The 13,401-nt window shown below is 38.4% G+C and overlaps 1 protein-coding gene across 6 annotated transcripts in view; it reads right to left on the reverse strand.

Moving 5' to 3' along the window:
• MRTFB (myocardin related transcription factor B) overlaps positions 1-13,401 on the reverse strand; it is a 328,483-nt gene that overhangs the window by 282,298 nt on the left and 32,784 nt on the right. The window contains exon 1 of one of the 6 annotated variants that reach the window (XM_074196429.1): positions 140-168. The exons of 3 other annotated variants lie outside the window; for them this stretch is intronic. The gene's annotated coding sequence lies outside the window, so the exon portion shown is untranslated. Of the gene's footprint in view, positions 1-139; positions 169-13,401 lie in introns of those variants that run through there. 2 more of the 6 variants (XM_074196427.1, XM_074196434.1) reach the window with 2 other exon arrangements.

Consider the following 13,401-nt stretch of genomic DNA (forward strand, 5'->3'; position numbering starts at 1 on the left):
GGAAGGGAAGGAGGAGGGGGCCTGGCGCGGCCACGAGGGGGCGAGGAGCCGGTGCCCCCGCGCGCCCACGCCCGCCCCCCCGCGCGCCCCCCCGCGCCCCCCTCCCCAGCCTCCGCCGCCGCCGCCGCCGCCGACTCACCTCCCCGGCCACCCCCGGCCGACGCCGCCGCCGCCGCCGCCGCCGACGCCGCCGCGGGATCTCGCGAGATTTGCCCCTCCCCCGCCGCCACCTCCTGGGGCTCCCGGCGCTCCCCTCCCCGAGGCGGGGCCTTGCGCGGGGCCCACGGGTCTTACCCTCCCGCCGCTAATGGGCATCCCGGGGGTCCCGGCCACCCTCCCCCTTCCCAGCCCCCAGCTCACCCGCCACAGTGGGAGCGCAGGTGCCCGCGGCGTGGGGGTCGCCGCTCGCTCCGCCCCCTCGGGGGTGGCTAGGTGCGTGGGTGCGGCAGAGGAGGAGGAGGAGAGGGGGATGTGGTGCCCACCCGGGGCCACGGCCTGAGCTTGAGCTTGAACTTGGACGCGCGGGGGGGGGGGACCCATCACTACACTGTAACCGAAATTTAGCATTTGCTTCACATAGTTAAAAATATGAATTTGAGAAGGGGGTCTGCAAGCTGGGACTCAAACATAAAAACAGGAAGATGAAGAACCCCTACCTTACCGCCTTCCAGGATAAGCATAATGCTTACACACACAAAAAGACAAATAAAATGTGCAAGACCTTGATTTAACTCCTAAATCTCCATGCTGAGGTCTTTCTTCCACTTTGCTTTCCATAAACATTCAACGTGAGACCTTATAGGAGATCTTTTCCATTTCCCTTTCTCAGAAGAAGACTGCACCTAAAACTCTTGGAGGCAGACAGAATTGTCCTTCATTTTATTATACAGTCTCCTTTAATTACCTATTGCAGAAATTTGTCTCTTGCACATAATCAGGAAAATTTACAATATGCTAGTCCTTTGAAGGACTAAACCTTATAAAGAAAAGAAGCTTTTGCTTTTTCACAGTTTATTTTTCAGATCACTGTGACCTTCCAGCGCCAACTTGCGTTGCATAGACACTCTTTTAGTTTTGTGATTTCTTTTAATGTATTTTACTAAATAGTATTATCAAAATGCTCATCATAGATTTATAATTTAATTCAAATCAGGGAACATTAAATACTCTGAGCATAATATTAGATCATATACTGGCAGAGATATAAATTTTACATGACATCCTAATTTCTAGAAGCTTATAGTTCAAACAGAGGCTATGAAAAGTACACAGATAATTGCCATGCAAAATATGCATAGTAAATGCATCAGATAGGTGCAAAATGAAGGGATTTGTGAGGTTAAAAGTACCAAGAGAAACCCCATTAACACAGGATCAGAAAAGACTTTATGGTAAATACAATAAAATTGGTTTGGATAGGAATTCAACATACAAACAGATGATTGGAAGACATTCAAGGTATAAGAAGCAATGCATATAAAGGCAGGAAAGTCTGGGGCATTCCACTCTGCATCTGCCTCTCTGCTTGTTTTCAATTCCTAGGAAGGAAATACCCCTCCCAAATTAAACTCATCTCCTCTAATCTCATGGCTAAATCAAATCTTGATCAATACCACCTCCTTCAGTCTTCTCTCTCCCCTTCTGGATGGAGAGACAGAAAATAAGGTGCCAAACTCCTTCCAATGAGATGTAAGATGGCTACACTAACTTTTACAAGTATTTGAAGGGCTGTCACATTGAAGAAGAATAGGGTTTGTTCTACTTGGCCCCAGAAAGTATTACCAGGAATAAAAGATAGACTTTGCAAAGATTTTGATCCCAGACAAGGGAAAACTGCCTTGCAAAAGTGAAATGAGATAGAAGGAATTCTTCATGGAAGGACTTTAAACAAAAATGAATGAGTACTTGTTCAGATACTGTTTGGATAGAGAGCCACTATGTTCCTTTCAAATTCCGAAATTTCTATGAAGTAAATTTCATTGTCTATAGAATTTTAAATATACAGACACTATCTCCATGGTCCTGGGCAAGTAGCCTAACCTTTCTTAACCTCAGTTTTCCCAAGTGTAAAATGGAAATAAAAATACCACCTAAAAATAATACAACTATTGTGAGGGTCAAATGAATTAACAGTTAAGACAACCTTGAAATACTAAATAAATACTATTATCATTATATCATTACTAGTCCATTTCCCTCATTTTAATGTTAAAGTAAATTTAAAACCATGCTGGCTGCTTCCTAATCCAATTCTCTTTTCCCTCTAAGGCATCCTCTCCTCCTGAAGATCACTGAGGAAAAAACCCATCTGTTCAAGTGTTGATATTGTAGAGACAGAACCCTTCGAAATAAAAATCCATGATAGTGTGGTAGTTTGCATTTTAAAGAGCACTCTATATTACCTACTACACAATGTTGATATGAAGTAAACACTTTTACAACATGATCTTTCTTATAGTCATTACCATGGAGAGCAGTTCCTTACTCTCATCAGTTGAAAAGCTTGATAATCTGGTACTATCCTAGCCCTATGACTAGCAAATTCCTATCTCCTACTTCCTTAATCCTTATGAATCAGATTTCTCTTCATTCTCCCTATCAGATACTTCTCCACAAACTGCCCTAATCTACCCCATCTTTTAAAATTTTCTACTTTACCCTTTCATGACTTTTAACTATCAACCTTAAATCTTTCCCTCCTTTCAATGCTCAGTTCCTAGAAATAGTTGCAGCCAAACTGGTTAACTTGATATTGTCCATGCAAAACATTCCTTTTTCCATCTCAATGTGTTTAGTACAGGCTGTCCCCTTATGCCTGGAATTCATTCCCTCCTTACTTCCATCTTAGGTTCATTAGGTTCCTCTAAAACTCAGCTCCAATACCATCTTCTATAAGAATACCTGTCATGATCCCATTAGTTGCTAAGTGTCCCCTCCAATTTCTTTGTTTGCACTGTGCATACATCTCTCAGCTCTGACTCATCTCTTACACATCTTTGTATAACTCCAATTAAAGCAAACATGTGAAAAGTAATCACCAAAAGAAAGGCAATTTTGGTTATATAAAATTTAAAAGATTTTACTCAAACAAAATTAATACTTTTGCAGCTAGAATATGATTCCATCAAAAATAAAAACTGTCCTGGTAACAAATATTTCAGATTAAAGTCTGATATCCAAAATATTTAAGGAAAAAACAAAAGATATGAATGAAAAGTTTTCAAAAGAAAAAAACAAATTGTCAACAACTCTAAGATAAAATTACAAAAATGATAAAAGACAGAAATTGCTAGTTTTGGAGGGGCTATTGGAAGATACACATATTAATACACTACTAGTGGTGCTGTGAATTTGGCCAGACCATTTTGCAAAGCAGTTTGGTACAACAGAGCATATCTTAAAATTTTTCTGTTCTTTAAAAATTACATTTATAATTTCTGTTTAATTAGTTTGAATACTGACTCAATAAAATTTGGTTGCTTATGGTTTTCATGCTTCATTATTTGTGAGTAGGGAGCTCCAAAAGAAAATAGTGGCTGGTACAATATTCAGAAAGGAATAGCAACTACACCTTCTGTATCAGGATTTTGTCACCATTGGAGGGATTGGTAGAAGTGGGGTAAAGGGTAAGAGTTAAATGAAAGAGGATCATTGATTTTTTTTTAATAAATAAATATTAAATAAACTTTCTAATGAGCTATAAAAGCTGAATCTAGAGGTTTTCCTTAGAGGAGGTGAATCAATTTACATTGCTATCTGGAGAGAGCTAGGCTGTCAAGTCACACTACCTTCTCCATTGTTATCCTCTATGCCTGTGGAAATACTTCTGGAGGAATAAAGCTGAGAGTGCAAACTAGACTGTAGGTTATGCCAGGTCAGGATAGGAAAAGGAGAGTGGTTGGATAAGACTGGTAAGATCCATAGTGCAAGGGCAAGCCCAAAGGATAGGGAAAAGATTCCTGTTCCTCCTTTCTATAGTAATTTACCCACTGAATTTTTCCACTTTACAAAAATGTAATGTTATTGAGAAGAGAAACACAGCAAGACTTACATGATTTACTATAGAGCAAAGGAAGAAGAGCCAAAAGCCAATAGAGCTGAACTCATGTTAAATTCAATGACTAATCTTAATCTAGGAGAACATATGATGAAACATGTTACATTTTTTCAATAGGAATAGGGGTACAAAGGGAGCAAAATATTAGCGGTAGAGAGATGACTCAATGGAGAGAACACTGAACCTGGAGTTAGAAGACCTGAGCTCATTATTGTATATATCATTTATCAAAGATGGTTGGTTCATTTTGCTTAACTCTTTCTCTGTTATGAGGGAGGTTTAAAAGGGAGAGGAGTGGTTGAGAAATAACTGGTGTAAAAACAAAGACTTTTTAATAAAACAAAAAATGTAATAAAACCTTAAATAAATAAAATTATTTTTTAAATGTCTATTGAATTCAATTTTCTGGCTGATTATGGACCTCTTCCATTAGACTCTCAAACTGAGAGGCTTTTGCTGATTAGAGAAATACAAATTAAAGCATCTCTGAGGTACCACCTCCTCACACCGCTCAGAGTGGCCAATAGAACCAGAAAGGACAATGATCAATGTTGGAAGGGATGTGGGAAATCTGGGACACTATTACATTGTTGGTGGAGCTGTGAACTCATCCAACCTTTCTGGAGAGCAATTTGGAATTACACCCAAAGGGCAATTCAAAATGTGCATACCCTTTGATCCAGCAATACCACTACTGGGTCTATACCCTGAAGAGAGCATGAAAAAGGGTAAAAACATCATTTGTACAAAAATATTCATAGCAGTTTTGTTTGTGGTAGCAAAAAATTAGAAATTGAGGGAATGTCCATCAATTAGGGAATGGCTGAACAAATTGTGATATATGTACATTATAGAACATTCTTGTTCTATTAGAAACCAGGAGGGAGGGGAATTCAGAAAAGCCTGGAAGAAGTTGCATGAACTGATGCTGAACAAGATGAACAGAACCAGAAGAACATTGTATGCCATAACAGCAATGGGGTTGATGATTAATCATAATGGACTGCTCATTTCATCAGTGCAATAATCAGGGACAATTCTAGGGTATCTGCGATGGAGAATACCATCTGTATCCAAAGAAATGATTGTGGAGTTTAAACAAAGACCAAAGACTATTATCTTTAATTTTAAAAAAAGTTATCTTATTATGTAATTTTGCTATCTCTTATATTTTATTTTTTCTTAAAGATATGATTTCTCTCTAATCACATTCAATTTTGATCAATGTATAGCATGGAAAAAATGTAAAGACTGTCAGACTATGTTCTGTGGGGGATAGAGAGAGGGAAGTGAGATTAGGGGGAAAATTATAAAAAAATATTATAAATATATATATATATATATATATATATAATATATATTCCAAATTGAGTATTTGTCTACTCATTTTTTTTGAATTCTCCTCAGAACACTGGGCTGTGCTGGAAATTGTCATGTTAAATATAGACATTCTTCAATGCTTTGAATACCTTGCTGACAGTTTTTCCTCTTCAAATCCTAGTAGACCTCAAAATACATATAGACTTTCCCTTAAATATCTTCAGTGAGCCAATAGAACTCTACACTGTTTTATTCTTTTGTATCCCTTACCACCTAATCACATCCATGCTTGTGATCTGCCAAGTTCCAGCCTTGGATCATTTCTACTGTCCTTTTTCTCTCACACATGTGCTATTGAACAAAGCTGGAGAAAAATCATGAAATTGTTCTCACTGTATCCACCACATGCTTATGTTACATAATCATAACTGGGCCCTCAAAGCTTCTAGATAATCCTCTTACACATTGCTAATTAACTCATTATTCCAGTGCTAGGTGGCACAGTGGATAGAACACCAGTCCTGGAGTCAGGAAGACCTGGGTTCAAATTTGACCTCAGACACTTAATAGTTGCCTAGTTGTGTGACCTGGGGCAAGTCACTTAACCATTGCTTTAATCAAATAAAAAAAATTAACTCATTATTCCACTCAGCCTAGTGTTTCTTCCAAACTTTTTTATTTCTCTTCAAACATTTGGTGGTTTCTCCTCCTTCCACAACTGAGAACCTTGCCTCATATGTCACTTAAAAAAATGAAGCCGCTGACAGAGAGTGCCCAGTTCTCCCTCTCCTCATCTTATAAAAGTCAGATGCCCTCTGCCACCATCTCCTTCTCTGTTGTTTCATGTTTGCCAAACCAAGGCAAACCTCTCAACCCCTACAAGTGATACCATTTCATCCCATCTTCTCTAGTCAATTGTCCACTCTGTTATCCCCACTCTTTCAATTATCTTTTACCTCTCATTGTCTGCTGGATGCTTTCCAACTGCCTAAAAAACATGCCCATGTCTCCTCCATGCTCAAAACAACTCTCATTTGAACCTTTCATCTCTGATAACTATCAGTTCATACCCCCCCCTCCCTTTTGTAGTTAAACCCTTTGGGCAGAACTACTGATCACTTTGGCTGCTTTAGCTCTTCTCAGCAATATAATGACCCAAGACAATTTCAAAAGATTCATAATGGAAAATTCTATCCAGAGATAGAACTAAAAGAGTCCAAAATAAGATCAAAGTATACTATTTTCACTTTTTTTCTTTTGTTCTGTTTCTTCTTCTACAACAACATTAATATAGAAATATATTTCACTTGATTGTCCATATATAATAACCTATATCAAATTTCTTACTATCTTAGGGAGGAGAAGATAGAAGGGAAGAAAGAAATTGAGAACTTAAAATTTTATAAAAAATGAATGTAAAGAACAAATTTTTAAAAATAAATAAATGATAAATTAAGAGGGGGGGAGAAAAGACCATTTGCAAAAAAGTGCCTTCACTTCCTCTCCTCTCACTCTCTTCTTAATTCTCTACAGGCAAGCTTCCAAACTCATTATTCAACTGAACTTGTTTTCTCCACAGTTACCAGTGATCTCTTAATTGTCAAATCCAATACCTATTCTCAATGCTCATCCTTCTTAACCTCTCTACAGCTTTTAACACTGTCAATCACCCTCTTTGCTTTAATAGTCTTATCTAGGTTTTCTGGACATTACTATTTCCTGGCTATCTTCCTGTCCCTTAGATCATTCCTTCTCAGTCTCCTTTGCTTGATCTTCATCTAAGTCAAGCCTACTAACTGGGAGTAGTTGGATGGATTTGTGTTTGGGATGGTCAGGAAGGACTAGCACTTTTGATGTGAGGGTCTGCCAAGCCCTTTCCAAGGCTGCTCATCTTCTTTTGGTGGTCCCCTGTCACTTAACTCTTACCTGTGCATCCAAGAAGCTGTAGCATGTGAAGTGGCCATAACCCAGCAAAACTGTCTCAGCAGATGGGGCTAAACCAGGTTGAGGGTAACTGACAGGCCACAAACTCTTTGGTGAGGTAGGGAAATGTCTACCTTAAGCTTGTGAAGATTTCCCCTGGTAGAATGGGTGGATGAGAACAGTTCTTTCCAGTGGCCATGAAGGCAGCCGAAGCAGGCACTGTGGAGCACTTACAGCTTGGTCAGACATGGAAGATGCCAAGGTCGTCCACTGCATCCTGGACCATTGGCAGTAGTGTTGACTTTTATCCTGCCACTGGACTTTGATGACTCTGGAAGAGAGAGTAAGGCTAATACTTTTGTGCAACTCTGCCTCACTTAAATTCAAATTATGTGCAAGTCAAGACATCACCCCCTGATGTCACTGCTCCTTTTCAAAACAAAAGACTAACAATAACAACTAACTGTGGGTATTCTACAGGACTCTCTCTGTCTTGGGTCCTCTTTTCTTTACTACTTCATTTGATGATCTCATCTCCAGTGGAGTCAGTTATTATCTCTATGCTGATGATTCTCAAATCTATTTGTCTTTCTTTAACTTCTCTGTTGACTTTCAGTCTTAAATCTTCAAGTGGCTATTAGACATGTAGAAATTGTTAACTCAGCATGTCCAAAACTGAAATTTTTATATTTCTTCTAAACCATCTTCCCCTCCTTAACTTTTTATTACTGCTAAGGACAGCAGTGGTCTCTCAGATTCAAAACCTATATATAACTCTATTCCTTATTAAGGATTACCCACCACATATCCAATTCGTTGCAAAGGCCTATTGATTCTACTCTTGCAACACCTCTTAAATATACTCCTTTTTCTCCTCTAATACTGTATCCTACTACAGTATCCTAAAGTTCACCATGGTGAAATGATACCTGGTGCAGATCACAAATTTCTCACACCTGTAAATACTACAATAATCTGCTGGTTGGTCTTGTGGTTTTCCTAAAGCACAGGTCTGACTATGTCATGCTGTTCTAGTTGATTCCCATCACACCTTCAGTATCAAATATAAAATCCTCCAGAGTTCAAAGTGCTTCACAACCTAACACAGTTCTCCCTCTATTTTTACCTTCTCCTCCCCCCTCCCCTTTACCAGTTCTTATACTTTACACTATATCTCCCATACACTCTCTGATTCAGTGTAAAAGGTCTTTTTGCTGCTCCTGGAAGAAGATAACACCATCTCTCAATTCTGGGCATTTTCACTGGTTACTGCCATGATTTTTTTAAGGCTTTTTTGCAAGACAAATGGGGTTAAGTGGCTTGCCCAAGGACACACAGCTAGATAATTATTAAGTGTCTGAGACCGGATTTTAACCCAGGTACTCCTGACTCCAGGGCTGGTGCTTTATCCACTGTGCCACCTAGCCACCCCTGCTGCCATGATTGAATGTTCTCCTTAATCATCTCCACCTACTGGTTTCCTGGTATCCTTCAAGTCCCACCTAATATTCCACATATCTAAAGGAAGTCTTTCCCAATGCTTCTTGTCTGATTTAATGTCTGATTATTTCCTATTTATCCATATAGAATTTGTTTATTCGTAGTTGTTTGTTGTCTTCCCCATTAGGTTATGAATTCCTTGGGAAGAGAAACTGCCTTTTGCCCTTATCTCCTACGCTCAGCATTAGTACTGGCCTACAGTGGGGATATAATAAATGCTTATTGACTTCTTAATAACCCTATGGGTCTAAACCTTGCATAACTCACTCTACTGCATTCAAGTGAAGATCTCTTCCTCACCTGGGATTTTTTTTCTTCTGGATACACTTTGCCCTGAGTAAACCCAAACTTAATCTACATTACTTGCCTTGGAGTAGCATGAGCTCAGTGGAACAAACTTTTGACTTCTCTGATATAACAAGAGCAACAATAATAAAATGAGGCAAAGATTCATGCATTTTTTTTAACTTGGAAAAGCAAATGCTTAATATTCCATTGATTTGAATTAATTCTGTTCTCCTTTATTGTAAAAACCTGGATTTGGTTATTTTGATGAAATATAATGGTATTATTATTTTGGTGAAACATTCCTTTCATTTATGTGCCTTGAATTTCAGTGAATTCTGTTATAAAAAGAGGAGAAAAAAGAGAAAATAATTCCCTGAAATGAATAGGGAACAACCACTACCAACACACACACACACACACACACACACACACACACACACACACACACACACACACACATAGAAAAAAAAAATAAAGCCCCACCTGAACTAAACAAAGGAAAATATGAAGCCAGCTTCGATGATTCAAAACTTCTGGCCATTCAACCCTGAACATGCAGAACTGTTCCTGGCTCTTGGCAAGCTGCTAATCTTTGGTGGAAATTCACTGAGCATAAGCAGGAATAGGAATAGGAAAATGAAGGTGGATTGTAGAAAACAAGGGAGGGAAAAGGAACAGAGAAGCTGGAGCAAATTAGTGAAGCAATAGAATCTTTGTTTGCAGGAAGTAAGAGGTTTGAAATCAGGCTTTCCTGAGGGCAGGCAGAGACCTCAAGTCAGGGAACAGTCTGAGAACAAGTTTATCTTTTATTTCCAATTCTTTTAGAGGGAAATGGAAATAAAATAGCACATCATTACAATTCTGGTGTCAAACTGCTCAGCAAGGTTAGAGAGAGACAAATTGGCCTAATGACTGAATGGCTAGTCCTGGCATCAGGAGGAACTGGGTTCAAACCTAACTGTGCTTCATAGTAACCATGAACAAACTCTTACCTTTCTCTGAGCTTCTGGAAGCTTTTTAAGATTCTAAGTTATACAAAGTTATAAGCAAAACACCATGGTACAGACTTTGCCCTTTGGTAGTGGGGGAAAACATTCTTTGCTGTATAGTTGTACAGAGGTCATAGTTTGACCTAAAATATAGCAATCTATCATTCTTTTTCTCACTTTTAGAAAGATAACATACTTAGTTTTTTTTTCCTGCTAAATCATTTTGAATTTGTAAGGGAACAAGGTTTATTTAGTCTATAAGATAGTGGGTTGAGGTAGAAAGAAACTTGGGTTAGAAGTCAATCTAGATATCACAAACTTTCTGTGTGACATTGGGCAAATTAACTTCTTTAATTTCCTTTATAAAATGAAGATAATTAGCCTATATGATCTTTAAGTTCCTTTCAGTCTTCAGTATTTTATGAATCTAAGCAATCAGATTAGTAATTTAAGTCTGACTAATAAAAAAAAAGGACAAGGGAAAAGCCCATCCCCAAAGTTATTGAGAACATGGAACTAAGATGTGTTTCATTATTACTTTAAATAGTAACCTCTGCCTCTATAGCATTTATTCCAACTTCTTTTTTTTTGCAAGCCTATTTTGTCCTCTTATCTTACCTAAATCTTTTTTTTTTAGGTTTTTGTAAGGCAAACAGGGTTAAGTGGCTTGCCCAAAGCCACACAGCTAGGTAATTATTAAGTGTCTGAGACGGGATTTGAACCCAGGTACTCCTGACTCCAGGGCCGGTGCTTTATCCACTACTTACCTAAATCTAAAGCTACATTTACCCAAAGCTAATAAGATAATGACCCTGATTAAGTGGACAAATGCTGTAATGTTGCCCTAATCAAGTTGTTTTACCATAATATTTGCAGTAATGTAGAGATAGCATATTGTTGAGGATAGAGACATTAGGAAGACCTGGGTAGTGTTTCTGTCATCCCTCCTGCCCAAAACATATTCCTATGAATAACAATCCTTATGTCACTGTCTTCTATGTTTTCTTCTTATAATAGAATGTTTTGAGAAGGGGGAACATTCAATTAATGCCATAAAGGTATGGTTCAATTACCATTACAAGGTGGTGAAAAAGGGACAACAGAAAGTATCAGAGATCTACAAAGAGAAAGAGTACACAAATAGTTTGAAAAAAAACTGGCATATTCCAAAGAGAGGTGGAGAAAGAAAGGAAATAAAAATGAAATCCAATACAGAGAATTGTAGTTGTACACCCTGGGAAGAACAACAATAATACTCCAAATTAGAAAATGCAGTTGAATGGTAACCATGCAGAAAACTATTTGGGGGTGATGGTGAATTAAATTAAATATGTGCTCATGGGGCAAAGATCATGCTGAGACGTGTATCCCATGCAAGGCAAAAGCAGAAATAAATAAACCCCATAGTTTCTTGGCTCATAAAGCCTTTTATGTATACTTCACTACATACTACTTCCTCTAAGAAAAGGAGAACTGCTAACAAACCTGGCAAAAATAGGACAACCAACAAGGGTGGTAGGAGGAGCCAGTTTGTTTCAGAGGGAGGTCATCCAGAGGAGAGAATGGTGTGGGCAGAGATGTGACTAGCCTGGGCTTTGTCATAGGACCCAGAAATTCTGAGACCTTGCCCTGAAGTCCTTCAGCAGCTCAGGATGAAGTCCCCTCAGTTCTCACCTCCAGGTTCCCACTGCCATGATGTTCCTCTGCAAAGGTTCACCTCTCCCAGTTCCTCAAGACCATAAGATGAGGACTCTCTAGGAGGACAGGCATATACTTCTGGAGTAACTTCATGTGTGGTGGAACTGTTCTCTGTTCAGTTATCACTTCCTCCTGGAAAGCTATTCAAAAATGTAGTTTGGGCTAGTTACCAGAGAGAGAGGGAGCGCCAAAATGCATGCATCCCAAGGTTCATACTCAACTGATCAAGCAATGAATTTTGATTGGGCTAATGCTTGGTACTTCAACAGAACCATCCAGAATACTGTCTTTCACTATTCAATAAATATGTGTTCAATGAATGAATGAGTTGAATAAATGAATAAAATGTCTCACCTAGTGCTAGGTGTGGTGGATAATATGGAAGAAGTGGAAGAAATAGTATCTGTTCTCAAGGACATTTTTGGGAAGTCAAACTTAAACACTTGTGGGATAATAGTACAAGAAGGAGTATAATTAAATACCAAACTGGATTCCAAAGAGAGAGGCAAAGTAAAGTGTAATGAGAAAGAATGCTTGATTTGGAGTCAAGCACACCTGATTTTAAAGCTTGTTTCCAACATTTTCAAGCAGAATCATTTAACTTCTCTTATCTGTAAAATGAGGTTAATACCTATCTTAGCGGGTTGTCATTAAAAACAATTGAGATAAGGGTGTGCCCAAGAGGCATTGGACTGATTGAAGTAGCTTGGAAAAAGGGTAATTTTATTAACTGAACTGGAGAATGGGTGGAGGAGAAAATTCCCACTTATACATACATATACTTGAAAGAAGAGAAGAGACTTAGGGTTTGAAAACTGGAAAACCACAAAGTTATTGAGAAAATAATCATCATTTCATTAGTAGTTTAGCCTTCAGACATTAAAATTAGAGATATATGAACTAGAATGGGGATGCCCATAGAGGCTCCGAACAGTGACCAGGAAATTTAGTCTAAAGAAAAGTTTAAATCTGAAATCATTACCTAATTGAGGAAACTCATTCTTTGACCTAAAAAACTTGGCCTCTGGAACTGAGAATCTCCTACTAGGGAAATAGGGTATCTTCTAGTCAAGATTCAAGAGGGAATAAGAGAAAATCTGAATATAAATTTTTTTTCCTGGAATTAATCATTGGCTTCTTCCTTTTTTCTAAAAGAGTTGTAACAACAAAAACTTATTAGCTTTAAGCTAAGAGTATAATACACTTTGTTCCCTTTGGAAAGAGATATACAAAAATTTTAACTAAGCCAGAAATTGAAAGTGATAGGAAAGCACCCATTTGACCCACCCAAATGAGGTATTAGAAACTAAGAATAGTGGGGACTAGGCCTGGTAGGAATAGGTCAGTATCAATTGCTGCCTCTTCATGTGCCTGTCCTGTCCATCTGAATATCCTACATGAGTGCCTCTTAATATGTACAATTTGATTACAGATTTAGAGCTTGTATATATAACTTTTATGCATGCTTCCTTTGTAGTACCAAGTTATTTGGACCACACAGAAGCTAATGTTATTTGGCTACTGTTGTTTCAGTCGGAAACTGCATGTCTTTGTGAGACAGTCTATCCTGGTTTAAGGAGAAAAGTTCTTACTATTTTCTTATATTTCATTAAATACTTTTGCCTT

Source organism: Macrotis lagotis, chromosome 8 (genome assembly GCF_037893015.1).
Source record: "Macrotis lagotis isolate mMagLag1 chromosome 8, bilby.v1.9.chrom.fasta, whole genome shotgun sequence".
Classification (NCBI taxonomy): domain Eukaryota; kingdom Metazoa; phylum Chordata; class Mammalia; order Peramelemorphia; family Peramelidae; genus Macrotis; species Macrotis lagotis.